The sequence below is a fragment of the Schistocerca serialis genome, chromosome 2 (assembly GCF_023864345.2).
Source record: "Schistocerca serialis cubense isolate TAMUIC-IGC-003099 chromosome 2, iqSchSeri2.2, whole genome shotgun sequence".
In the NCBI taxonomy this organism is placed as follows: domain Eukaryota; kingdom Metazoa; phylum Arthropoda; class Insecta; order Orthoptera; family Acrididae; genus Schistocerca; species Schistocerca serialis.
In genome coordinates, this window is record NC_064639.1 from 1,101,627,145 (window position 1) to 1,101,654,906 (window position 27,762).

Genomic DNA, 27,762 nt, shown 5'->3' on the forward strand with positions numbered 1-27,762 from the left:
CCTTTCTGGATACGGAAAATGTTCGACTGCTGCCCTGGCCATCACATTCTCCAGATCTCTCAACAATTGAAAACTTCTGGTCAATAGTGGCCGAGCAACTGGCTCGTCACAATACGCCAGTCACTACTCTTGATGGACTGCGGTATCGTGTTGAAGCTGCATGGACAGCTGTACCTGTACACGCCATCCAAGCTCTGTTTGACTCAATGGCCAGACGTATCAAGGCCGTTATTACGGCCAGAGGTAATTGTTCTGGGTACTGATTTCTCAGGATCTATGCACCCAAATTGCGTGAAAATGTAATCACATGTCAGTTCTAGTATATTATATTCGTCCAGTGAATACCCGTTTATCATCTGCATTTCTTCTTGGTGTAGCAATTTTAATGGCCAGTAGTGTATAATATTCCGCCCGCCCGCCACGCAGAAGTATACGCATTATAGACAGTTACTCCTTGAGCGGCTACGTCGGTCGGTGGAACAAGCGCTACATGGTGAAAAGAGAGAACATAAGTCACCTTCGGAATTTTTGTGACACCTGCGATGGTTAATCGACGACACCCAGTTGCCAGATACGACAAATATGGCGCGTACAGTTGCCAGAGGCAGTTGGAACGGCTGTGGCGCTTTCCGACGCACGCGGTATTTTATCGTTGCTCTCACTGCCAACAAGGTCTATGCCTCGTTAGATGGGAGGCATACGTCGTCTGTGACGTTCGAACGCAGCGGTACAGACCTTTAGAAAGCTGTAGCGATACAACGACGCCAAGAAACGGACATTACTCAACAAGTGGATGACGTATGAAATAACATTGACGAATTGATGCGACACATATCGACATCCTCGGAGGCAAGGCAGCCACATACAAGAAGAGCAAGGAAGATGGCAACGTGTTTAAGGAGCGTTGTCTGCTGGTACCACCGTCGCTTCGGAAACAAAGCGACGTGGCGCACATCACCCTGGAGTCACCCACATTGCGGCGGCGGCCGGTCGCGAGTTCGAGCACCAGCGCCTACCAATGCGAGGTGAGAGCGTTGATGGGCAACCTTTCTTCTTTACCCTCGCTGTCTCATCGACTTTTTGTCACAGACGCTAAATCCGGCAGCGCTTATGTAATGCTCTCAGCTTCGGACGTCAGTGCATTGCCTCATAGAAGTTCCGATGTGAAACTTCCTGTGGTGTCACCGCCAGACACCACACTTGCTAGGTGGTAGCCTTTAAATCGGCCGCGGTCCGGTAGTATACGTCGAACCCGCGTGTCGCCACTATCAGTGATTGCAGACCGAGCGCCCCCACACGGCAGGTCTAGAGAGACTTCCTAGCACTCGCCCCAGTTGTATAGCCGACTTTGCTAGCGATGGTTCACTGACAAATTACGCTCTCATTTGCCGAGACGATAGTTGGCATAGCCTTCAGCTACGTCATTTGCTACGACCTAGCAAGGCGCCATTATCATTTGCTATTTATCTTGTGATGCATGTACCGTCAGACCGATGTTCACCAATTGTGGATTAAAGTTAAGTATTCCAGAAGCTACGTACTTTATTACTAGACTCAATTCCTTGTCCTGTTCCAGACCTCACGCCAGCCTGCGTGAGCTTAAACGCGTGCCTTTCGGCTTCCTGTCATAGTGGATTGGCTGTCTTGCCAGTCCACAACACTTCCTCCATCTCAATCAAAGCTCACAGCAGCAAAGCAGAGTTCAATAATCACTTACGGAAAATGCCAGACAAACGTTGACCTCGCTTTCCAAGAACGTTTACCACGAACTTTCGTGATTGCCGATGTGTCACATGCAATACTGTGCGTGGATTCCATGTTTCGCTACGTAGTTGAAGTAGATGTGGGCTCGTCGAGCATTCGCTGGGGTACTCAGTGCATTAAAGGTACCCTAGGACGAAGTTCTCTGCCTACGTTCGCTGACAGACGGGGAGCGACGCCACGCTTAGCAATCTGCAAATACATGCCGGGTGTGCACACAGTTAAGGGCAACAACACAGTCCACCACATCAGCCCCACACCCGGTCAGCCAGTGTCTTAGTGACAGCGCCAATTAGCTCGTGATCGTTTCTCCGCAGGTAAGGCAGAATTCTAAAAACTATGGCGCTCGGGAGTCGTCCGTACATCCGACAGCCCGCAGTCATCACCACTTCATCTACTAAAGAAGAAAGACGAGATCTGCAGACCATGTGGAAACCATCGGGCACTCAATACCCGTACCATTCCAGATCACTGTTCGATACCCCATATTATAGATTTTACGCACGCGCTGGCAGGCGCGACCATTTCTAGTGTCAATGATTGCCTGCGGATATACCGAAGACGGCTGCGCGACACCATTATTTGAATATCACCGTAAGCCGTTTAGTTTGAAGAATAGGCCACAAACTTGGCAACGGTTTTTCGATGAAGTACTAAGAGGTTTACCGTACTGCTTCGCATACCTCAATGGTTTTCTGGTCTTTTCGGCGTGCGACAAATCGCACGAAATGCATCTAAAGACTGTTTACTAAAGCATTGACGCATACGGTATTTCGGTCAATCAAAGAGTTTACTTCGACAATATCCGGTGCCATTCTTGGGCATTAGCCCACAGCAAGATAAACTTGCCACTATCGCTGGCTCCGTGGAGCAGTAAATTTCTGCAGAAAACATTTGCCTAATGCGGCGGTGGTCCAGGCACCTTTGACGTCAGCGTTAGCCGGCAAGGACGCAGTGGAGAAACAACATTTGCAGTGGACATTTGATAAGACCAAGGAGTGAGTGCCTGTGTCAGGCAGCCGTGTTGGCACACCCGGTTCCTCAGTTGGCAGTTGTGGATGGCTAGAGAGCAAGCCACTGACACACCTCTATGCCAGCATGTCGAAGGACACTGGTAGCCCCATGACTCCTCTCCCATAAGCTTACGTCATCACTAGTTACATGGAGCGCTTACGATAGGGAATTGCTGGCAGTTTATGAAGCTGTCAGACACTTCCGGGCACAAGTGAAAGCCAAGCCATTCACGGTTCCCACAGACCACAAGCCGATTACTTTCGACTTCAGCAGGAACAAGGATGGCTGCTCACCGCGACAATTTAGACAACTTGAATTCATGGCCCTATTCGCGACAGAGCTGCAGCAAATAAAAGGAGCTGAAAACTTCGTGGCGGGTTTCTTGTCTTGGTTGGAATCGATCTCTCAGACTGTTGACTACAAGGAGTCAGCTGCTGCCAGAGACAGACCAACAACTCGCCGAATTCCGTTGGGACGCTACATCCGGGTTACGTCTGCGACAAGCACGAACCGCTGGTGAACATTTCCGAGTTTGGTGCGACATAGCCGCGCGGGATTAGCCGAGCGGTCTCAGGCGCTGCAGTCATGGACTGTGCGGCTGGTCCCGTCGGAGGTTCGAGTCCTCCCTCGGGCATGGGTGTGTGTGTGTTTGTCCTTAGGATAATTTAGGTTAAGTAGTGTGTAAGCTTAGGGACTGATGACCTTAGCAGTTAAGTCCCATAAAATTTCACACACATTTGAACATGTTGAACATTTGGTGCGACATATCACGGTGAAAACCGAGACCTTTGTACCTGAGGTATTGCGACGGCAATTCTTTGACTCATCCGGAAATGGACGCCAGCGTCAGACTAATGACGGACAGATTCGTGCGTCCCACTATAAATAACGACTGCCTTAGTTGGCCTTAAACGTGCTTAGATTATCAGAGGGCCAAGGTTGGGCAATATGTGCACAAAGCGATAGGAAACTTTCCACTTACGACACAACGTTTCACACAAGTGCGTGGGGCCTCTGTTATCGTCGAAAGAGTACCATTATCTCCTCACTGCAGTGGATCGCTTCACCAAATGGAAGGAGTCGATTCCATTAACGGATATTTTCGCGGAAACCGTGGCAAGGGTATTTCTTTCATCGTGGATCGCCCGTTTCGGCTGCCCTTTACGTGTCACCACAGACTAGGGGCGTCAATTCGAATCGACGCTGTTCTCAGTATTGGCCAAATTCTGCGATTTCCGCCATCATCATACCACTGCTTATCACCCAAAATTCAATGGAATGGTGGAACTCTGGCACAGCACGTTAAAAGCCGCGTTAATGTCCCAAGCGTAGTGTTGGTCGTCAGCCACTGGCTTTGTTGGGCCTCCGTACAGCGTAAAAAGCAGATTTAAGAGAATCCACTCCAGAATTGGTTAATGGTGAACCCTTAGGACTGTCCGCAGAATTCTTCGCTGATCAAACCCGGGCACGATAGGCCGAATTGCCTTACGTCCTGCAAACGATGCGCGAGCATATGGCCAGATTTCGCCCGTCCGCTGTCTCGAGACATGGGGCGGTAACTCGTTCGTTCACGAATATCTATGGACATGTACACATTTGATGCTAAGGATAGACGCTGTCAAGTCGCCGCCGCCCTACAGGGTTCTCCCCAGTGATGAACATACCATGCATATAGGTCAAAATGGGAAGGACCAAGTGGTCAACGAGTTATCGACAGAAGAGAACATACACACTGGAAGTGTCCCCTTCCACACTACTGGACACAGTCGACACAGTCTCGGCGCCGCAAGAGGTTGTACCGCCACTGCCAGCACCGGAGGCTGAACAAGTTCAAGGAACGCCTTCAGTACACAAGAGAGTTGGACGTCGGATGAAATATAAATATCCCTACATCATTCCCGGAACTCCGCTCTACAGTGTGGGAGTCGCCAGAACATCTATCGATGCACAGTGAAGCGCAGCATTATTCTGTGGCGGCGAGCGCACGGACAATCTGCTCTTTGTATTGTCTCAGATTTTTCAGTTGATTGGTGTTCGAGCTTTAAGAAATAAAAAGTTAGGTGCCTGACTACTTCATTGGATCTCTTTACGAGACAGAGATAAGGTGTGAAATTACAGTGAAATCCAGACGATTAGCTGCTTACAGGTGTTATTAAATATTAACGGTTCAAAAATGGTTCAAATGGCTCTGAACACTATGGGACTTAACATCTGTGGTCATTAGTCCCCTAGAAGTTAGAACTACTTAAACCTAACTAACCTAAGGACATCACGCACATCCACACCCGAGGTAGGATTCGAACCTGCGACCGTAGTAGTCGCGCGGTTCCGGACTGAGCGCCTGAACCGCTAGACCACCGCGGCCGGCAAATATTAACGGGGACAGTTTAAAATGTGTGCCCCGACCGGGGCTTGAACCCGGGATCTCCTGCTTGCATGGCAGACGTTTTATCCCACTTTTTTTACTTTAGCTACCTCTTTTCCTTCTCTCTCTCTCGCTCGTGTTTTTTCTTTTTTTTTTTTTTTTTTTTTTTTTACCCAGGTTCGCAAAATTGCTGATTCATATTCTAGACCACAGTTTTTCATATAGTTTTTTTTGTTAAATAAAAGGGAGAGAGCTTTTATTTCAAAAATGGTTCAAATGGCTCTGAGCACTATGGGACTTAACATCTGTGGTCTTCAGTCCCCTAGAACTTAGAACTACTTAAACCTAACTAACCTAAGGACATCACACACATCAATGCCCGAGGCAGGATTCGAACCTGCGACCGTGGCAGTCACGCGAGAGCTTTGGTTTGCTTGACCGCACAAATAATTACTTCATTTCTTCTATCTCTTGTATGCGGAAACTGAACAGTAAATTAAAAACAAATGCATCGTCCGGGAATCGAATCCAGACCGCCTATGAAGGTTTTTACTTTTGTTTTGTTTTGAGGATCACAGTCAGTGGCAGGCAGGCAGGAGGAGGCAAGGCACGCAGGGGTCAAATTCCGAAGCTTGGCCACGATGTTTCCCACCATCACACTTTTTTTTAATATAATAAGCAACAAAAGCAAGGGAGCCATACCCCATAAGTTAAGGCGGTAACGTGAACTAAAAAGGGCCATCTTGCCCGCTGGGATGATCTTCTCGAAGCTGGCGGCAAGCAAGAGGCGGTCATCATTACAATGGGCATCACCAGTCATCAACATCGGAGAGTCCGGGGCCGCTGCACGCAGTCAGAGACTGTTCATGTTACCGTAGGAGTATCGTGGAAATATCAAGCTTGCAAGTCAACTTCTTCTCACAGCCGGTACACCCCAGCTGGGCGGTGGGTCGATAAATGACTACCCCAAATAGTTAGCAAAACGGTTCCGGTATTGCGTTCTGTTAATTAAGACCAGGAACTCGTCGATCATGTATTGCCACAAACCGAAGACTTCCTTTTCGCCGTCGCGGTACATTCAGTGTATTAGTGTATCGCTATTCCTTGTACCCAATTGACCGCATTCATCCGGGTCATCGGGAAATCGACGGTGTCGGGAAGAAAGAGATCCAGGGGCACAATCGAAACATAGGGGCGGCTTAGGAGGGAAGCCAGTATCTGGCGGATCAGTTTCCAGCACTCACGTCCGGGCCCACAGTTCAGTCTGTGTTCGTCCGTGTCTGTCGTGGCGCAAGGGGGCCACATGGGGTCGTCAGTTAGGTGAATGGCATGTAGCCTTCGTCGGGTGGGAAATTTCTCGTTAGTGACCACACACTACGTCGATCGCATTAAAGTGGACAGGAAGGGCGCCAAACCTCGTCCAGTCGACCGTGGGGTAGCGTCGTGCAAAGTCGTTAGCTGGATTCCAGCGTTGGAGAACACTATAATAAATCTTTGCTGACGGATTCCGTGTCTCCGGTATAATCCCAAACATATAGCCGTGTTCCACGTAAAAGTCCTAATATGTGATAACGAGGGCGATAAATGTCCAATGGGTACCGGTGGGCACAGTGTGTGTGGGGCCACCTGTGCTATCGCGACCCCAGGAAGACTGCCTGTTGGTGAAAGCCAGAGTCTTCGCATTGAGCGAAGGTACAGCGCCTAAGCTCTTTGCCTGACATGAGTGAATCCAACACCTCCTTTGTGGAAGAGTAAAGTAAGAGTAGCACAACGGATCTTAAAAACTGCACCAGCGCTCACCAGGTGTCCGAACACTGCCTGTATCCTGTCATCGGCAATACGTGGTCGTAATGGTTAAGCTGAGGAGCCATGTACACATTGACGTACTGAGGCCGTTGCAAAATGTCCAACGATCTAAATTTGTTGAGGTGAGCCTCTATACGGAGTCGTCGCAAGACCTTACGATACGTAAAGGCCACCGTAGCTTATATCTGTAGTTGGAGCGATATCCATAAACATTTGAGCATTGAGACTTTTGTCAGGGGTACATATTGTTCTGCAGGCATCCCTCGTACCACCTCCATGTAGTGTGACTTCCGGAGGTTGTTCAGACTGCCTGCCATCGCCCCATACAGTTGGAGTCAGGAAAGCACGGTTTGTATTTCGTCACCAGTCCGTGCTAAGAACATCACATCTTCGGCGTATGCGCCACGTCGAAAGGTCACGGAGCGGAGGCTAAGACCTTCCAAGCGTCTCCACAGTCCGTGAAGTGCTGGTTCGAGGGCAATGGCGAATAACGTGGCAGAAAGAGGACAATCCTGTCTGACGGACCTGTTGATACCGACGGGCGCGGACAAATATCCGTTTACCATAATTCTCGAGACCGCCCCATGGATCAAACGAAGCACAACAGATGTCGTCATGCGTGGGATACTGATGTGTTCCATAACTGCACGCAGAAAACCATGTTCGACGCAATCGAAAGCGTCGCCAAATCCAACGCAACAAGAGCACCATGTTGGCGGCATGTTTGCATCAGTGCCACCATGTCTCTATACGTGCTCGAAGTCGTAAACACATTAGTGAGAGGCAGGTTTGATCAGTGTGAATGGCAGCCTTTACCGTATATCTGAGTCCCTTACGGAGGATGTGTGACAACAGGTTGTAGTTGGTGTCTATCACTGTCAGTTGTCGAAAATTAAGTGCGCGACAGCCTCCTCCGGGTTTGGGCACCGGAATCAAGAGGCCCGCAGTGAATTCAGATGATACTTGAAAATCGGGGTTCAGGAGTTCTCTGTACATCATAACCCACATTGGTCCCATAAGATCAAAAAACCTTTTGTAAAATTCAAGAGGGAATCCGTCAGGGCCTGGCGTTTTGTTGGGAGCACCACGCAACATAGCCTCTCGTACTTCTTTCACAGTCACCTCCGACAAGAGCATAGCATCATCTTGCGGGTGCCGAGAGACAGGTAGGTCGAATAGGACGTCCCTGGCTCGTACATCCATGTTGTACTCTCGCTCGTAGAGAAGAGTCTATGACTGTGTGAACGCTCGGACGATGTCCATTTGCGTTTCAGCTCGTCGTCCATCCTCCGTCTCGACCTCCGTAACGAGCTGCCTCTTGCGTCTTCTCGTATCTTTAATGATCTGGTGGAGGGAAGGTCGTTCCCCTCTAACATCGTCAGTTGTCCTCGCCCGCACCCGCACACCTGCGAGACGTACAGCGGTGAGACGTAGCAGTTGTGCCTTGACATGGTGTTCTGCCGACTGTCGTTCCGGCGACGGCGGTTGCTCAGCCAGTTCGCGGAGCGTAGTGTAGTAGAAATCAGTTGCCGCAGTATACCAGTGCGCTCTATCTCGGCCATATCTGGCTAGTGTTCGGCACCAGTCAGGCTTGACACATCGTAACCAGCATTGAGGTATGGAACCGTAGGCGGGTAATCGCCGGTGGCATCTGCTCCATGTGGACTCAACTTCGCTCCTGCAATTTACCTCATCGAGAAGGGCCACACTGAGGCGCCACGGACCTCTACTCCGTCGGACCCGTTGTCGGGGGAGGGTGACAGTACACACATACGCTAGGTGGTCCATGAACGCTGCCGGCCACATCTCAGCGTCGTCAACTGCCGATCGCAGGCCGCGTGTGACGTAAACTCGATCCAAACGGCTCGCGGAATGACTAGTAAAGTAGGTGTATGACTTTCTATCGCTGTGTTGTATGACGATTGTGTCCAACAAAGCCAAGTCTTTTACAAGCCCCTGATGTGCTGGGCAGGTGGTACAGTGCGACACCTGGCCGGATGGTCTGAGCACACAATTGAAATCTCCACCTACTACCAAGTGTTCGGCATTGCCCTGGAAGAGTAGTTGTATGTCTTCGGCAAAAAAGGTGCGGCGTTCTCTCCTTCTGTGGGTGCCGCAAGGAGCATACAGTGATGTGTCAGCACAGCAAGGAATTCAACCTTTTACACAACGATACAAGCTCAGCCCAATAGATTGTGGGGTGGTAGGACTGGACCAAGAGACACATCAGTCAATCACCATCGACAGTTGCACTGAACATTTATTTGGCGCATTTAAAAAAGACAAACAACAAATAAAATCATCAACAGATTTTTTAAAATTACCGCACATCTTTACATTTACCATTTAGACGAGAGCAAGTTACTTCAAAATTTAAACATTCATAAACCACGGCACTTTGGCCTATTACACATTTAGTGAAATGAGTTAAAATTATTTACTCAAAACTATGAACAACCTGAAGAACAATTTACTAAGATTTAACGAGTCATAGGTATTACCAAAGTAATTTAGAGTACAGGCAACAACAAATCAGATACCATGGCACACAACCACGTTACTCAAATGGCAGGCACCCTACAATATAGGGTATAAAATATAAAATTTCATGTGACCAAGCAACCTCGTGGGATTCAACAAACTACGTCCAGAAGCGGACGCCCGCCTACTCAGCTGTTTCCAATACAGGCTCGGCATGGACCCCCAAACGGGAGCACCAACGGTCACGAATAGGCACGAACAATCACAGAACTAGTGGTTATCTACAACAGACTGTCATCTGCCATAAGTAACTAGAAACACAATAATTCATTACAGAACATCATCTGTAGTATTAATCAGCCTATTAATAAACATCACCTAAGCAGTACAAATCAGTTATCTTACGTGCGTGAGGCCAATTATACATTAAGCCGCGAGCAAACTGGATACACGGCCAGCCGGCACGCGCGGGCAGAGGGGGCGGAAAATACACAACAGCACAAACAGGACACAACCCAGGACCCCACACCCGCTACCAAGACAAACAGCAGAAATCCCGATGAAACGACATCAAAATGCATGTAACTAGCGTGCAGGCTAACGGTATATCGAGACCCCCGCCCCAATGCAAAATACAAAGCGACTTACAGCAAATAGCCACACTTAAATTTGTGATTAAATCAGAATTAATTACAATATCCACATACCGTCATTGAAGGAATTCTTGTACTTTCATTAATAGCATCACTTTCAAACTTTTTTAAATACACAATAACAACTGGTAAGAATTTATGAAACTACCCATTTAGAGTTAGACACATGTCTCTCAGACACACTATCATTTCATATAGAAACGTAATGGTAATGTTATTGCAATTCGCAGCAAAATATATCCAGGAAAAGTATTGTTCATATATATGTATAGCAATTTGGCCAGCTTAACCCCGTCGTGTGATATAAATACAATAACCATGCAGCACGTAGACAAGGACCAGCCAAACTGTTTTTAATGGTGGTTAACACTGACAGTAGCAGTCTACAAACAGAATGTATCATCACTCCAGGCCCTAGTAAATGTTAATCATCGCATCACATACAGCTCTCACTGGAACATTGCGTACCAAGCAAGTTGACGTTAAACACATTCGAGGACAGACTCAGTAGGAGTAGCAACGGCCGGCCAAGAAAATGAAGTCAACAGCACAGAACCCACTAGTCGATTCCGGCCACAATTTACAACACAAGCAAGCCCCTTACCCTCTTGCTTGTTCGCCGAAGCCAGCTACCGCAGATCCCGGTGCCAGGAGACATATAGCAATGGAAATACACCAACGGCTTCCCAGTAACGTGACTGCTTCCACGCCGGCGATATTTCCTACGGCGCCGTCGCCAGGGTAAACAGCCCCTTTTACATGTGCTCTTCCTGCTGCACGGCACATTTACTGTCCGTCAGACCTCCCAAACGAGTTACTCCTAGGCGTCCCAAAGCAAAATCCTCGCTACTTGCTAGAGCTTACCCTTCGCTCCCCGATTGGCCCGGTAGGTGGCGCCACGGCGTGCTCTGAGCACACCACCCGAAAGATGGCCCATACCGGCGACGGGAATATCGCTGATCGAGCCAAACGGCTCATACAGGTTCACCAGACGAACTGTGCCAACCGTGAGTACGACCCCCCGGGACGACGGTAAATAGGGTACATCAGTTGCCATAATCCCTTCCCTCAGCAGAATAGCCATACCTCCTCCGCCCACACATGAAGGGATAGCGTAGGCGTCATATCTGTAGGTATCGATACAGAATCCTGATCGGACTTCTTGATGGAAAACAACATCCAGAACCGGAGCTCGTAACGTATCTTTCAACATACGGGTTTTGAGAGCGGAAATAACGCCGTTGACCTTGATCGTGGAGTGGCGGTATGCCTGTTCCATCAAGTCGTGGGGGCTGTCCTTGGTTTACAGGTGGGCGGTAGTCGCGGTGTGGAGCGTCTTCAGGGCGTAGAGACAGGAAGCGAAGGGTGTGGGTCATGTTGACCTAGGCGTCTGTCGCCGTCAACGTAGACGTTGCCAGCAGTACATCAGTGTATCGTCAGGGTCCCAAAATGCATCCTGCACCTCCATCTCCTGCGCCCACTCTCCCACGGAGGTCGATACCACTGGATCTCGAGAGGCAGACGTAGTCTTGAGTGCATCCCCGGGGGCGGGGCTACGCTGATCTCCTGCATCCCCAGAGTGCGCGGACCCGCCGGTAGCGGGAGAAGACAGCGCGAACCGTGTGATACGTCAGTATCGACCGTGTCGGACCGGTTTATCGGCTGACGCATCTCATCATCCATCGCCGCTTCCTCGGGCCGTTATACTACGTCAGTCCTTGTGCGCCGTTTCTTATGGCACTTCGGCGATTTCTGTTTACGCTGTCTCGCCTCTGTGTCCAGCGCAGGGCAGGGGGTGGACGCGCCATCCAGTCCTTCAGTTACCACCGCACTGTCAGCTTGTCGTTGTCGGGCGATACGCCTGGGCTCGACGAGAGAGCGACAGAGGCATCGGCGCTGGAAGACGCAGGGGGCTCCTCGAGAACTATTGCACGGGCCTTCAACACTTGCACCAATATAGAAGGGTCGTCATAAACAGCCGGTGACTCCCGTCTCGCCGACGCAACATACGTAATCGGCATAGAGGTCGCTACCGACGGTCGAATCTGATCGGCTGAGGCGTCTGCACGAGACAGCGTTGCAGGCATTCGGTACCCACACGTCCTACCTTACTGTATGATTAAATGATGATGGCGTCCTCTTGGGTAAAATATTCCGGAGGTAAAATAGTCCCCCATTCGGATCTCCGGGCGGGGACTACTCAAGAGGACGTCGTTATCAGGAGAAAGAAAACTGGCGTTCTATGGATCGGAGCGTGGAATGTCAGATCCCTTAATCGGGCAGGTAGGTTAGAAAATTTAAGAAGATACATGGACAGGTTAAAGTTAGATATAGTGGGAATTAGTGAAGTTCGGTGGCGGGAGGAACAAGACTTTTGGTCAGGTGATTACAGGGTTATAAATACAAAATCAAATAGGGGTAATGCAGGAGTAGGTTTAATAATGAATAAAAAAATAGGAGTGCGGGTAAGCTACTACAAACAGCATAGTGAACGCATTATTGTGGCCAAGATAGACACAAAGCCCATGCCTACTACAGTAGTACAAGTTTATATGCCAACTAGCTCTGCAGATGATGAAGAAATTGATGAAATGTATGACGAGATAAAAGAAATTATTCAGGTAGTGAAGGGAGACGAAAATTTAATAGTCATGGGTGACTGGAATTCGTCAGTAGGAAAAGGGAGAGAAGGAAACATAGTAGGTGAATATGGATTGGGGGGAAGAAATGAAAGAGGAAGCCGCCTTGTAGAATTTTGCACAGAGCATAACTTAATCATAGCTAACACTTGGTTCAAGAATCATAAAAGAAGGTTGTATACCTGGAAGAATCCTGGACATACTAAAAGGTATCATATAGATTATATAATGGTAAGACAGAGATTTAGGAACCAGGTTTTAAATTGTAAGACATTTCCAGGGGCAGATGTGGATTCTGACCACAATCTATTGGTTACGAACTGCAGATTGAAACTCAAGAAACTGCAAAAAGGTGGGAATTTAAGGAGATGGGACCTGGATAAACTGACTAAACCAAAGGTTGTAGAGAGTTTGAGGGAGAGCATAAGGGAACAATTTACAGGAATGGGGGAAAGAAATACAGTAGAAGAAGAATGGGTAGCTCTGAAGGTTGAAGTAGTGAAGGCAGGAGACGATCAAGTAGGTAAAAAGACGAGGGCTAATAGAAATCCTTGGGTAACAGAAGAAATATTGAATTTAATTGATGAAAGGAGAAAATATAAAAATGCAGTAAATGAAGCAGGCAAAAAGGAATACAAACGTCTCAAAAATGAGATCGACAGGAAGTGCAAAATGGCTAAGCAGGGATGGGTAGAGGACAAATGTAAGAATGTAGAGGCTTGTCTCACTAGGGGTAAGAGAGATACTGCCTACAGGAAATTAAAGAGACCTTTGGAGAGAAGAGAACCACTTGTATGAATATCAAGAGCTCAGATGGCAAACCCAGTTCTAAGCAAAGAAGGGAAGGCAGAAAGGTGGAAGGAGTATATAGAGGGTTTATACAAGGGCGATGTACTTTAGGACAATATTATGGAAATGGAAGAGGATGTAGATGAAGACGAAATGGGAGATAAGATACTGCGTGAAGAGTTTGACAGAGCACTGAAAGACCTGAGTCGAAACAAGGCCCCGGGAATACACAACATTCCATTAGAACTACTGATGGCCTTGGGAGAGCCAGTCCTGACAAAACTCTACCATCTGGTGAGCAAGATGTATGAGACAGGCGAAATACCCTCAGACTTCAAGAAGAATATAATAATTCCAATCCCAAAGAAAGCAAGTGTTGACAGATGTGAAAATTACCGAACTATCAGTTTAATAAGTCACAGCTGCAAAATACTAACGCGAATTCTTTACAGACGAATGGAAAAACTGGTAGAAGTTGACCTCGGGGAAGATCAGTTTGGATTCCGTAGAAATGTTGGAACACGTGAGACAATACTAACCTTACGAGTTATCTTAGAAGAAAGATTAAGAAAAGGCAAACCTACGTTTCTAGCATTTGTAGACTTAGAGAAAGCTTTTGACAATGTTCATTGGAATACTCTCGTTCAAATTCTGAAGGTGGCAGGGGTAAAATACAGGGAGCGAAAGGCTATTTACAATTTGTACAGAAACCAGATGGCAGTTATAAGAGTCGAGGGGCATGAAAGGGAAGCAGTGGTTGGGAAAGGAGTGAGACAGGGTTGTAGCCTGTCCCCGATGTTATTCAATCTGTATATTTAGCAAGCAGTAAAGGAAACAAAAGAAAAATTCGGAGTAGGTATTAAAATTAATGGAGAAGAAGTAAAAACTTTGAGGTTCGCCGATGACATTGTAATTCTGACAGAGACAGCAAAGGACTTGGAAGAGCAGTTGAATGGAATGGACAGTGTCTTGAAAGGAGGATATAAGATGAACATCAACAAAAGAAAAACAAAGATAATGGAATGTAGTCAAATTAAATCGGGTGATGCTGAGGGAATTAGATTAGGAAATGAGACACTTAAAGTAGTAAAGGAATTTTGCTATTTAGGGAGTAAAATAACTGATGATGGTCGAAGTAGAGAGGATATAAAATGTAGACTGGCAATGGCAAGGAAATCGTTTCTGAAGAAGATAAATTTTTTAACATCGAGTATAGATTTAAGTGTCAGGAAGTCGTTTCTGAAAATATTTGTGTGGAGTGTAGCCATGTATGGAAGTGAAACATGGACGATAACTAGTTTGGACAAGAAGAGAATAGAAGCTTTCGAAATGTGGTGCTACACAAGAATGCTGAAGATAAGGTGGGTAGATCACGTAACTAATGAGGAGGTATTGAATAGAATTGGGGTGAAGAGAAGTTTGCGGCACAACTTGACTAGAAGAAGGGATCGGTTGGTAGGACATGTTTTGAGGCATCAAGGGATCACAAATTTAGCATTGGAGGGCAGCGTGGAGGGTAAAAATCGTAGAGGGAGACCAAGAGATGAATACACTAAGCAGATTCAGAAGGATGTAGGTTGCAGTAGGTACTGGTAGATGAAGAAGCTTGCGCAGGATAGAGTAGCATGGAGAGTTGCATCAAACCAGTCTCAGGACTGAAGACCACAACAACAACGTCCTACATGTCCACATACGAAGCAGATCCTCGGCTGACCGTCGTTAATAATTATCACCCGGCTACCAGCGATCGTGAGATACGAAGGTATACGGAGGTGCAATTCTATATGGACCTGCCGCACTCCGTCAAGTACAGAGTAAATTTCGATGGTCTTCCATTTTTCGGCCGTATGGCAGAGGACTGTGCCATAGGGTAGAAGAGCAAGGGTGACCAAATCTGCTGAAACTTCAAATGGTAGCCACATTTTGTATTCCCAGTCCAACACGTTCGAGCATTACCACACCGTCAGTGTTGCAGAACCTATAACCTTCTGTCGAGTGTCGAAGAAGTTTGTCACAGAGCTCATCGTCAGTGAACTTAACGTAGACAACGCTGGAGACGATAGATAAGTGGATACCTCGCAGCTCTTTCGGGTCAACATGTATCAAAAATAGTTCAAATGGCTATGAGCACTATGGGACTTAACATCTGAGGTCATCAGTCCCCTAGAACTTAGAACCACTTAAACCTAACTAACCTAAGGGCATCACTCACATCCATGCCCGAGGCAGGATTCGAACCTGTGACCGTAGCGGTCGCGCGGTTCCAGACTGAAGCGCCTAGAACCGCTCGGCCACACTGGCCGGCAACATGTATCACATCGCGTAAAAGTCTCTCTACTTTGTGGGCCTTGGGTCTAGAATAGGTAGTGCCAAATTGCAGCTTGATCGTGGCTTTCCGATACGAAAAAGCCATCGGATGTCAGGAACGTAACTACACACATCAAAAAATGTTTTGCATCACCTCGGTTCCGAGAGTTCCGGAACCTTTACAGATAATTGGTATAGAGAACAACATAGACATCATTTCCGCCCTTTTTATTGCTCGTGAAAACCACACACTGCATCTTGTACCACCAAACAGCGAGAACTTCAGAGGTGGTGGTGCAGATTTCTGTACACACCGGCACCTCTAATATCCAGTAGCACGTCCTCTCGCATTGATGCATGCCTGTATTCCTCGTGTCATACTATCTACAAGTTCATCAGGGCACTGTTGTTCCAGATTGTCCCACTCCTCAACGGCCATTCGGCGTAAATCCCTCAGAGTGGTTGGTGGGTCACGTTGTCCATAAACATACCTTTTATTCTATCCCAGGCATGTCAGATAGGGTTCATGTCTGGAGAACATGCTGGCCACTCTAGTCGATCGATGTCATTATCCTGAAGGAAGTCGTTCAGAAGATGTGCACGATAGGCGCGTGAATTGTCGTTCACGAAGACAAATGCCTCACCAATATGCTGCCGATATGGTTGCATTATCGGTCGGAGGTGGCATTCACATATCGTACATCGGTTACGGCGCTTTCCATTACCAACAGCGGCGTACGTCGGCCCTCCATAATGCCACCCGAAAACACCAGGGAACCTCCACCTTGCTGCACTCGCTAGACAGTGTGTCTAAGGCGTTCAGCCTGACCGGGTGGCCTCCAATCACGTCTCCGACGATTGTCTGGTTGAAGGCACATGCGACACTCATCGGTGAAGAGAAAGTGATGCCAATCCCGAGCGGTCCATACGGCATGTTGTTGGGCCCATCTGTACCGCGCTGCATGGTGTCGTGGTTGCAAAGATGGACCTCGCCGTGGACGTCGGGGGCGAAGTTGAATATCATGCAGCCTGTTCCACACGGTTTGAGTCGCAACACCGCGTCCTGTGGCTGCACGAAATGCGTTATTCAGCATGATGGCGTTGCTGTCGGGGTTCCTCCGAGCCACAATCCGTAGGTAGCGGTCATTCACTGCAGTAGTAACCCTTGGGCGGCCTGAGCGATTCCCGTAAGAGTTTGAGCAATATGAGTGCTTTCTAACTGAAGAAGATCATTGGCCATTAAGACTTCTAAATGGTTCAAATGGCTCTAAGCACTGTGGGTGGTTCCGGACTGAAGCGCCTAGAACCGCTCTGCCACAGCGGCCAGCAGTAAGCCTTCTCTATGTGAAGATGGTATATATATGAAGATGGTATAGAGATAAGGTGTAGTTGGCTAAACACAGATTATGTTTACCTAAAGTGCTCTGTATTACTTCAATATATCGTTTCAAACAGTTTCACTACTGCCGCGCACGGCAGCCGCACTGCCTCAGGCACCTTGTTAGGTTCGTGCGGCTTTCGCCGTCGGAGGTTCGAGTCCTCCCTCGGGCAAGGGTGCGTGTTTTGTCCGTAGTGTACGTTACTTTAAGTTACATTAATTAGTGAGCAAGCCTAGGGATCAGTGACCTCAGCAGTTTGGTCCCATAGGAACTTACCACAAATTTCCAAAGTTTCACTACTAGATTTTCTTCTACCTTTCTCTGCACAATCTAATATCTGATAAATTTCTCTGTTCTTTCCAGTTAATAGGCTTCAGAACGCCTTTTAGCATGAAGTCAGTTATCAGTCGCCATCCATAAATGTTACGATTTGTTGAAAACGTAATGTACACATACTATTCTAATATCAGTTAGTTTGTGTATAACTGGTTTCGAATTCTAATCTGACGCATTGACTGAATTGTTTTCATGTATTTCTTCCCTCTATGACATTAAAAAAAAATTTATCACTGTTGGAAACGTCAGTGTTGGTACTAAACCACTTCTCTCAATGTAATGAGTTATGAGTCACTTTCCAAAGATCAGTACATTCAACAGTACTATTTGAAGTTCTTAATGTCACAAGTCGATACACCCTACTACATCATAAGGTGGCAACAGAGTGGCAAGTTCCCGTCAGTCGCCAGTAGTGGTCGCATGGGATCTGGCAGACCCAGTGGTGTGTGCTCCCGTTCAACCACTCCTCCAGCAGCTCTGTATACGGGCGGGTTCTGCCGCCGCGATAGAGGATGGCCGGCGGCAGCCACATAGCCCACTTGCGCTTGGAGCCTCTATGCTACACAGACGCCGCCTATTCGCGGTTCCAACACCATCGTTCGTACTTCAGTTCAGAGAGCCTCATCCTTGTTATTATTATATTAGCTGATCTGTGTTGTTAGGTAATAATTCCTGCTCAGTCCAGCTTTCCGACGACGGCAGTTGCCCACCTCTCCTTACCGTTGTGTACAACGTCATACACAAAATTAATAGTTCACAAATTATTATTTTCTCAATAATGGTTTTTGAATGTTGATTGCCTGTACAAAATAAGTTCATTAATAAATTCCTTTCTAAGATCACTCACTAGTAGACTTATCGGTGGGGTCAAAGGTCACGCGCTCAGAGAGCTGACGTAACATGCTGTTGCATACTCTATGTCGACAGATCCTAGATGTACCCTTGTCCGTTTTTAAGCTGCGCTACAGATCACTTTATTTGTGAAAATACAATGTACAATCTCCAACAAATTTAACATATTCACAGGTACCTTTACCTTTAATCCATATAAAAACAGTTTCATTAACTGATATCTTACGTCTACTACGTGTATACAAGGAAAAGGGTGAGGGTGACATATATGTTGATTTGCCAAAGTCTTTATTTGCATTTTCGGTGACATGATATGTTCGATAGGCTATGATGTCACGATCAACGAAGCTTTCCAGTCCGGAAACATTGGGTACGCCTGTACCACCACGTACAACAGCGACTGTTAACCATCCGTTACCGTGGGTAAACGAATCATTGATGTCAATGCTGAAGTTCAGTCTGCAACCACAAAACACTGCAGGTCCGTCCAGTAGAGAGTGTGCAGCGACAGATTTGATGGTATTCTTTTTCTTGTCGGCGACAGATGTGGTCATTTCGACGTCTTCAATAGTTTTATATATTGTCTGTCTTGCACGACGACGGGATCTTCTTTTCTTGCCATTGTAGGTGTACTACTCTACACAAAAGACGTTCTCGACAGAAATGAACGAAGAAACACTCTATTTTAATCACACTCTGATATTTTTTTACGTAGATAATTAAACATGAAAGACTTTTTCAAGAGTGATACAAGATTGATACATAAGTCATAGCGTTTTTTGAACATCGTGTTAATGAGAGACAGCAAGGCGGTTCTATGCCATCCCTATTTAAGGCTTATATGTGCCACGGTGATAAAATAGTAAACAGTCTCGTGTTGTGAAAATATGGTGAAGTGTGGAATGAAAGAGAATACAGTGCGTCCAAAACATATAAAATATCTAAGGAAATTCCGATGAACAATGTTTGTTTCGAATAAACTCATCAACCTCAGTGGCGTAATAAATATACAAAGCGCCGCCAGAGTGAAAATTGACTAACTCTCTTTTGTCTCGCTGTACAAGAAGGAAGTTTTTGTGTAATAGCACCTCTGACGCTTACTGCTTGTGCAACGAAAAAGTATGCATTGTAAGTGTATTACATTGTGCTTAATTTCAGAGTATAAGTCAGTAGTTAATATATTAACTTACTTTGTTCCTTTCTGAAAAGCTCCTCTCCTTGAACTATTAAGTAATACGTAAGAGTCTACTAGCGGCGATAAGCCATTGCAGAGCACTGCTGGATTGCCGTCATAAACCGCTAATAGTTTCATTTTCATGTAATAATTTGCGAGCTTCAGCTGCCCTCTTGAATAATATTATGGGAACACAAATCAGAATAATATTTAATTTTTTAATTATAGTATAAAACATGAGTTCTCAGGAGTTTCTTTTTTCTCTTTGTTTTTGCTTACTTAATAAAATTCTCTAATTTTATCGATTTCGCTTCACGGAATCTGATAACAGAGAATGTTTTATTAAGGAATGAATTTGAAAACAAATACTGATCACTTAAAGGAAGTCGAGTTTTTGTCGTTGAGGATGCTCAAAGAATAAGAATTACTTCATTATAATAATTTTTCGTTACCTGAGTGTTTGTTTTGGTAATCGCTCTTGGTAGTGTACGTTTAAGTCTGGCAAACCCCAAAAAATTCCTACTACTGACGTCATACAAGCGAAGCTTTAGCAGACATATTGGTTCGGAAGATTAATTTTAACATCATTTCAAAACCTTTAGCTCACGTAATGTCAGATCATTAACAGTGACAAACGCAAGGCAATTGTCTGTGCTATCGCTGTATTCATTTCATTATTGTCACACTCGGAGCAGCTGCGGCGCGCGTGTATGTAAATCGTTACAGGCAATTCCCGTCTCGTAACCACCGACCAAGTAATATCAATACGATCATTCATTCTTAAAAATTATGTATGAAATTATATACAAAATGAATTCAAATAAAAATATACAATAAAATATGGAAGGTAACTGCAGTTCTTTAGAGTGATCTATAGCTGTTCTCTCTGTTGCGAACCTTCGGTGCCCTTCGTTCAGTGGCCTGCACTACCGATCCCTCCGTTGGTGGAACACCACTGGATCACCTTACCAGAAACTTGCCCATTCGACAGGAAACCGACAAATAGAAAAAAAAATATTTTTAGTTTACAGATAGCACATAATGTATGTAAATGAACAGTTAATGCTGTTTACTTACCTGGCATCGCTCAAGTGGAAATTATGGACGGTGTGTCTTCTGAAAATCAGACCATTACAACGTAGGCCACAAACATTGTGGAACAGATAAGAGTGGCCCTGAGTACACAGTTCGGTGGTACAAAGAAACGCAGCAGAGGAAAGAAAATATAGTACTACCCTGACTATAGTAGATGTTGAAAGTGCCCACCATTAATTTCTTGGCACTTTTGGGCCCACGTCAGAGAGCTGCTTAAAGTGGATCGAAGTTTGACTGCTGGAATTCCTGCAATCTCATCCGAAATGTTCTGCTGCAGTTCTTGAAAACTATGAGGGTTGTTGCAATACACCTTAGACACGGTTGCTGGAATGAATGAGCTAATCCAAAATGGGGCCATGTAGATTGTACTGGAGTCTGTAAGCAGACAAAAAAAATATGCGGGTTGTGTCGATAAGATAGCGATCTTCTCATTTTTTGAATTGGGAAGTTCTAGAATAGAGCAGTAGTGAAATTTAAAATATGACTGTCAGCTTTTATGTACCTAGAGGAAATGTCATAAGTTCTTTTCTTTCAATTCTAATTTTTGAATTGGGAAGTTCTGGATATAGCAGTAGTGAAATTTAAAATGTGTCACCTTTTATGTACCTAGAGGAAATGTCATAAGTTCTTTCTTTCAGTTATTATCTATCTTCGTGCTACTGATTTCATCGTAAAAAAAGAATGTGTCTGCTCAGAGAAAAGATGTGTCATTTTATCCCAGCATGTACCAGAAACCCGAAACGACATTGGATACACGTTTTTGAATTTCAGAATTTATGGAGAAACTATTTTATGATGAATTTTTTATGCAAATGCTACTCTGGATATTAACATGATGTACAATAGCACTTACACAATTTTAAGCGACCTACGTCAGTAATGAAAGATAAAAGAATATTAAGTAGGTACATGGATATCAGCCATTTTCCCCTAGGCATTTTTTCCTACTGTCCCTGTTTGCAAAATACTTCAATGAATTTTGTAGGCCATGCGAGGCGCGTCGACTTAATTTTGATCTTATTTATTGAATTATATTTTTGTGCTCACCGCGCTCTCAGTTTGTGATTTCCGAATTAATATCTTTTTAATGGAAACATGTTTTTGGTGGCTGTAGGATATAGTTTAGGTCCTTTATATGCTGCAAAGCAAGCCATTTACTCAGATGTGCCCGTGAACAATTCAGTAAACAAGAAATGTAGACGAGAATCGCGGACTGTGCTTCATTTGCAGTGTGGCGCTCCTACTGGCGTTTCCACGCACTACATAAGCGGAAACTTCGTGCGCTTGCCCAGAGCTGCCATCTCCTGGCGAATCTGTGCACTATTTAACCCACAAGGTTGGCTGGATGGTGTCAACAGTATATGATTTCGTCACACGTTCTTATCTGCGCGCTCGCTATCTTATTTGATTATCACAATGCATGTTTACCTTCAAAAGATACTGGACGCTGTGTAGAGGTAGAGTAATTACCACACGCTGCATTATGTCGCAATCTATACTTAAGCGGTAATTCAAAGGTCATCAGTCCCTAAGCTTACACACTACTTAACCTAAACTATCCTAAGGACAAACACACACACCCATTCCCGAGGGAGGACTCGAACCTCTGCCGGGACAAGCCGCATAGTCCATGACTGCAGCACATTAGACCGCTCGGCTAATCCCGCGCGACCACCCCTCATAAAGATCAACACTTCATTCTGGCGCAACATTTAAAGAGTGTAACAGGTTATACATTATCAGGGGTGACAGTTCGTCGCCTTTTATTACGGCATGGGTTACGTGCGCGTCGTCCACTTCTGAGTCTACCTTTGATTGTGCTGAAACATGCTAGGTGGCAGTGATGTTTGGAACGACGTCACTGGAAACGGGAATGGCATCAAATAGAGTTTTCGGACGAATCCATGTTCTGTTTCTTTGGAAATAATGGCCTCGTTTTGGTTAGCTATAGACAGAGGTTCAAAAATGGCTCAGAGCGCTATGGGACTTAACGTCTGAGGTCATCAGTCCTCTAGACTTAGAACTTATTAAACCTAACTAACTTAAGAACAGCACACTCATCCATGCCCGAGGCAGGATTCGAACCTGCGACCGTAGCAGCAGCGCTGTTCCGGACTGAAGCGCCTAGAACCGCTCGACCACAGCGGCCGGCCGTAGACAGAGCGAAAGGCATTACAGTGACTGCACTTGCACAAGACATGCAGCGCCAACTGATGGCCTTAAGGTGTGAGGTGCTATTTTGTACAATCACAAATCACAGTTGGTGCACGTCCAGGGTACTGTCATCAGAGCCACCTACGTGAGTGACTTCCTGCGACCCGTAGCCATACCCTTTCTGCACAACACCACAGACGCCATTTTTCAACAAGATAATGCGCGACCACATGTTACTGCACGAACACGTACGTTCCTGGCGTCACAAAATGTCAGCCCTTCATCCTGGACCACCAGAATTGTCGATAATCTAAAATTTGCGAGACATGGTGAAATTACGGGTACAGAGCAGTGATCCAATGCCAACCACCACGGATGAACTTTGTAACCAGGTGAATGCAGCGTGGGCGGCTATACCACAGGACGGCATTCGTGCCTTCTACCCGTCGATGCCACGACGCAAGTTATCAGGGCCCATGGCGGACCCTGTGCCTACCAGGCAACAGGACACATGCTGAACCGAAGTGACTGAAATGCTAATCATTTCTGCAGAACATACTAATGTACATGTTCTGTGAATATGAATGTCCTATCTCTTGTCGTTCGAGGTATTCTGTTTCTTCTGAATGTGAGTGTATTAATAAATCTGCAACTGCATGCAGTGCCGGTGTTAATGTGGTGCTTTTTATGTAAGTGAATATTGCTTTCGTGCATAACATGGATAAAGCAAAGGCACAAAACAGTATACCCACATATTTTGTGCTCGGCAGTAACGGCCATCCTGATTTAGGTTTTCTGTGATTTCCCTAAAATCGCTTCAGGCAAATGCCGGGATGGTCCCTTTGAAAGGGCACGGCCGATTTCCTTCCCCATCCTTCCCTCACCCGAGCTTATGCTCCGTCTCTAATGACCTCGTTGTCGACGGGACGTTAAACACTAATCTCCTCCTCCTCCTCGGCAGTAAAACGTTAGAAAAATTTGTAAACTGGCCGGAAAGAATTCAAGGCGATGACACAAGAGCAAATCGTAAATTTTGTCGTAGTACCTCGTTGCACGTTACGCTGACATATTAAATCACAGTGATACAAAATTGTCCAGCGTGAGACAAACAGAAATAACTTTCAAAACCATGAAATAATCGTTAGAATTGAATGAAGCTGAGGTTTCCTTACTTTTTTCTAACCATTGCGCGATAATGTCATGTGATCACGTAAGTGAATTGTGCAAGAAGAATTTCACAGACACTGATGTTGCCAGAAAACTTTTAATGCGTAGAACAAAGAGTAGTGCAGTTATTAAACATGTGCTGCGCCACTATTTTGTGGAAAATTTGTCGTAAGATGTGACAGTATGCACAACATTCTAATCGATGAATCAAGAGATCAAGAGACATAAGAGTGACAAAATTTTTAGGAATAACAATAATGTACCACAATTCTGCCACCAATACACTTATTTGAGCATTTCTGAAATAAGCCGACCTCGAGTATTGTATTGCACAGTCAATTGTTATAGCAAGAATTCAAATTGTATCCAAACAAGCTGCAGAGTATAGAAACAGACGATGCGAATATAATGGTAGGCGTGAACAATGTTGTCCATCAAATTTAGAAAAAAGACATTCCACGTTCAATCCTTATAAAACGTGTATGCAGTTCAATTCAACATGCTTCTTATGCTGCTAGTGAAACGCTGTCAAAACCTCTTGGCCTCTTAGTTAGGGACACACAAAATTGGTTTTTGCATTCTTCAACTTGCCAACAGCTCTATCACAATATTTATCAGAAAATTAATGGAGCAGGGCGCCTCCAAATTCGACGCTCGTGAAAGATGACTGTCCAATTTGCCATGTCGATTTTCAGGTAGTTTTGGCCACAAATGTGAATGGAGTTGCGAATTTGATAAATGTACTCAACCTCTGAAATACTACATATTTTGGTCAGAGAGCTTACATCATTTCAAGAGGATAGCAGCGTGTGTTGGACAGTTTAGCTATGTATTTCGTTTCAAAGGAAAGGAAGATGGCCAGCCATGTAGTGGAGGCCGAATTATTTAAAAAGGATTTTTTTACTGGCATATTTTGAGGAGAGAAAATGATATTATATTAATGGAATTCTGAGTAAAACCTACACAATTCTCTTGGTTCAAATGGCTCTGAGCACTATGGGACTTAACTTCTGAGGTCATCAGTCCCCTAGAACTTAGAACTACTTGAACCTAACTAACCTAAGGACATCACACACATCCACGCCCGAGGCAGGATTCGAACCTGCGACCGTAGCGGTCGCGCGGTTGCAGACTGTAGCGCCCAGAACCGCTCGGCCACCCCAACCGGCCTACCCATTTCTGTGCTTACCATATCAAAATTTTCTTCTTTTGCCAAAATACAGCGGAGTTTACACTGTCTCACCTCCTTTGTGCATTCACAATTGCGAGAGAAATGTGAAACAGTGATTTATTAAGTGAGGAACTGAGGAAAAGTAAAGTCACTAGCTTACGATAAAGCACATTCTTGGCACAAAGAAACGTGTAGTGTCTTCATGTATGTTGCTCTAAAAGCCATAGCATTTCTCGTTATACCAGCTACCGATGGACTTTAAAAATTACAGTCTTTCATTGAAAAAGTCTGCAGTTATTGGAGTAGAACAGTAGATAATGAAGTTTTACATAATAATGATATGGTAAAATACTCTCCTCTTTGTGTGCTATCATCTGCCAAAAACTCATTTCGGTATCTGAAACTGTATGAAATATGAGGAATGTTGTTTTCACTCTGGCTTTGTCGCTTGCGCGGCGCGATCGCAAGTGTGTGTGCTACATCAGATCAGTTTTTTCGAGATTGGTGATAGATAGGTACCTCTATCCATGTGTAAAGAAAAATTTAATATGTTAGCAGTAAGGTATTATGTAATATGCACCAAATGCAAAATCATAGCGGCTCTATTTTTCATTGTACATTTTTCCGAATTTCGCGCAGTGTCTTACCTTCACGTAAATATGACAATAGCTATGACCGTTAACGAAATGATAGGCATATCATCATGAACCTAACATATAAAGCTATAAGTAAAACAAAAATGAAATTTTTTTACGGAATAGCTCTGCAAATCGTTTGAGAACGAATGCGTGTGCGCGCCTCGATTCTGTCGTCGCTGAGCGGCTGAAAGGTGAAAAACACTTATCGGCCTCCCATTCCAAACAAACGAACGAACTCGCCCAACGCATTGGACGAATGTCACTGCGTATCGGTTACCGATTCTGCATGAGCTATACACCTACATTGTATATCACGAGATGTGTACTGAGTAACATTTAATGAAAATTGATAAGATACTATCTTGCATTGCACATTGTAAGTACAGCAAATGAAATTTGATTTTTGACAGTCTCACCATTATACTAATAGTGACAGGTTGTAGTGATTGTTTGCGAGAGTAAATATAAAGATTTGCAATTTCATGGCCAACATTTTAATCTGAGTCACTTGTTTAATAGTCATGTGGTATATGAAAATTTCATTGAAAACATATTGCTTTCTCGTAGACGAATTGTTTGATGCACCGGCTAGCCAGGATTTCACATCGTCTAATGTGAACATCTTTCTGTTCAAAAATAAATTTTCATATAATTGTGTTGCTGTGGACTGATTTCGATATCAAAATAAGTTTTTCCAATTTCTCAGATACCAACCGCACGTGTGCAAAGACGAGTTTAAGTGCAACAAGACATATAACAAGGAAATTTTATCTGTCGACCTTTTTTGTCACGATGGTTAATTACATGGCAGTCTGCTGATTTTTGCACTCAGATAAAGTTTTGTTTTGCAAACATAAACATATTAATGTTTCAATTACGGTCATTGACTTACCAATTACTTCCAAGATTTATGATGCAACAATTGATGTGATTATGCACTGAATGCCATTACAGCAACGCAGTTTGTTTTGTACGTTTATTATCAGTGAAAAATACAGACCAATTTTCTGGAGAACAGTTGAAGTTTCCTTGTGAAGAAACAGAAGTTCTGTGTATTTTCTGCAATTCTGAACACCGATTTGTCACAAGTATTTTACGGACTGTAGTGCAAATCAGATTCTTTCATTTTATGCATTACAGTCATATATTGTGCTTAGCATAAGTGGTTGTTGCCATTGATCTTTACTATTGCTGATGACATACTCCTTGTTAAAAGTATTCTTTTTTACTGAATCTTGAATAGTTGTACGGTTAGAAAGACAGTGACATTCTATCGTATATACTACTTTGTGTCCTTTACTGAAGTGTAGATACCTCATTCCATGGTTATATTACAACAAGCTCGGATTTGCATTTATTCGGTGAATTCTATCCGCGGTAATTTAATTTTTTTTCTGTCTTCATTAACAATTACAGGAAGTGATTTTTAGTAGTTATCGGTGTAGTGTTGATCATCAGTGTGCGCGATATTTCCTTTTTGCTTACTGTACTACCGTAATTGCATTAAAATCCCAAAAGCTACCAGAGCTGTCAGAGACAGCAAAGGACGTGGAAGAGCAGTTGAACGGAATGGACAGTGTCTTGAAAGGACGATATAAGATGAACATCAACAAAAGCAAAACTAGGGTAATGGAATGTAGTCGAATTAAGTCGGGTGATGCTGAAGGAATTAGATTAGGAAATGAGACACTTAAAGTAGTAAAGGAGTTTTGCTCTTTGGGGAGCAAAATAACTGATGAGTGTCGAAGTAGAGAGGATATAAAATGTAGACTGGCAATGGCAAGGAAAGCGTTTCTGAAGAAGAGAAATTTGTTAACATCGAGTATAGATTTAAGTGTCAGGAAGTCGTTTCTGAAAGCATTTGTATGGTGTGTAGCCATGTATGGAAGTGAAATACAGACAATAAATAGTTTGGACAAGAAGAGAATAGAAGCTTTCGAAATGTGGTGCTACAGAAGAATGTTGAAGATTAGGTGGGTAG